General features: G+C 38.6%; 1 pseudogene across 1 annotated transcript; it reads left to right on the forward strand.

Annotated features, from left to right (window-relative positions):
• Positions 1 to 577: 577 nt before the first annotated feature.
• LOC306665788 (olfactory receptor 2L5-like) lies at positions 578 to 1388 on the forward strand (annotated as a pseudogene). The gene has a single exon. The product of its transcript is annotated as an olfactory receptor 2L5-like (transcript).
• The last annotated feature ends 938 nt before the right edge of the window (positions 1389 to 2326 follow it).

Raw genomic sequence — 2326 nt, forward strand, 5'->3', positions numbered from 1 at the left:
AACAGAATTTAGCTCATTAATTAATTATTGGACAGCTTTGGGGCCCACATGAAGAGGGATCGTCAAAATTTCTAGACACCTGATTCAACAAAGCTGACTACAGTAGACAGTAAGGCAGTGTGGCCTCTAAGAATTTGATTTCCAGAATCGTAATTCCTGGGTTCAAACACATCTCAAGCTATTTACTATCTACATGACTGACTCCAGATAATAAATAGACAGCAACACCCATGCAGTCCTTTCCCCAAAAAGAAACACAAATCTAAATGAGCTGCTACATCTCCATATTAGTCTACACAAACACAATTGTTTTAAAATACAATAAGGATACAGTAAGTCAAAATCAAGACTCGGGAATTTCCACAGGAAAAGCGACCCAGTTTATTCAACAAATAAGTAGCATGAAAAAATATGAGAGGATATTGTCACAAATTTAAGAGACCAAAGGTACCTGTCCTTTGGTCAGGACAAAGGCAGTGTGGGACTTTGTTATTTCATCTTGATGGGATTATTCCCGCCATCCAGAACTGGCCTTTGCCTCTTGATTCCCACTGTGCTCATCTTCTGACTGACTTTGGTTGGAAACCCGTCCACGATCCTGCTCATCCTCCTGGATGCCTGTGTCCACACACCCATGAACCTCCTCCCTAGCTCTCCCTCATGGTCCTTACTTATATCTCCACCATTGTCCTGAAGATGGCTTCCACTTTCATACTGGGCAACAAGTCTATGCCCTTCCTTGGATGTGGGGTTCAGATCTTCCTCTTCCTGACTCTAGCAGGTGCAGAACTGCTGCTGGTATCTATGGTGTATGACCATATGGGACAATTTGCTTTCCTTTCCACTGCCCAAACTGTCTCAACAAGAGTATGTGTGTGCTCATGACATCGGGGTCTTAGATGATGGGTTCTGTCAACTCCTATGCTTACACCATATATGCTCTGCATATCCCTTACCACGGATCCAGAGTCATCAATCATTTCTTCTGTGATGTCCCTGCCATGCTGCCTCTGGCCTGCATGGACACATGGGTCTACCAGTACATGGTGTTTGTGAGCACCACCTTTTTCTCATGGTTCCATCCACTGGTATTGCATGTTCTTATGGTCAGGGTCTTTCTGTATTCCACAAGCACTCAGGGGAAGAGAAGAAGATGGCCTACTCTACCTGCAGCACCAACCTCACTCTGGTGACCTTCTACTACAAACCCCTTGCTTACTTATCTATGTCCAAGATCCCTTCAGTCTTTAGCAGAAGACAAGGTTCTGGCTCTCTTCTACACCATCCTCACTCCATTGCTCAACCCCATAATCTACACTCTGAGAAACAGGGAAGTAATGGGGGCCGTGAGAGGAGTCCTTCACAGAATTTTCTCCAGGAAAATGTAGTCAACGTTTTCTGCTCTAATCCTTACAACTAAGGTGCCATCCACTCAGCAGTACACAAGAAACAAGAATAACCTTATCCAGTGACTACAGCTGAGGAAATAAAATAAATCTACAAGAAATAGAAATACTAAGATATGACAGAATAATTGTATTTTATTTCTCATCAAGATAATGGATATATATTTTTCAATAACATGAAGGCAATAGGATTTGGCTGACATGCTATGAAAAAATGAAAAGTAGAAACTTTAAACTATTCAGCATAATGGTTGTACAATATTTTGTTTTTCTCCCATGTTTAGTAAATTATCACAAAATTACACTAAACTTGTAATGTTCATAAGTAATTTTAAAATTATCTTTTTAAATATTTAAATAATTTGCATGTAATGCAGATGACACAATCTACAAATCTTTTTGCTCATTTTCTGAAAATTTACTCCAAATACATGCTACCAACTTTTTCCAATACTAAGGATAATTTATTGCTATATGCAGTATAAGGGGATTTCTTTAAGATTCAATAGTTCTTTCACTACTAAGTAGTGAAATTACTACTAAGTAATTTCCCTGAGAGAGGTCTTTTAGTTATGTACTTGAATCCCATGTATGTAATGTATCAAAGATCTAAGGATCAGGTTGGGCTATAGCTCATTTGGTAGAATACTTATGTTGTATGCATAAGGACCTGGTTCAATCTCCAGCACCACAAGGAAAAAAGAGTTCTAAGGATCAATAATTATATCTGGAAGAATATAAATTTGAATTAGAGGATCCAGATGCATCTTTAGGTATTAATAAAAGAAGATTACTGAGTGAACAAAACTTAGACTGTTGAAGCAATTATGCAGTTTCTACAATCACACTATTGAAAATTTTCATCCTGAATATCAGTCAGTAACCTTGGATGGCATATCTCTTTTATGGACAATGTAATT

This window comes from Sciurus vulgaris (assembly GCF_902686455.1).
Source record: "Sciurus vulgaris genome assembly, chromosome: 7".
Lineage (NCBI taxonomy): Eukaryota > Metazoa > Chordata > Mammalia > Rodentia > Sciuridae > Sciurus > Sciurus vulgaris.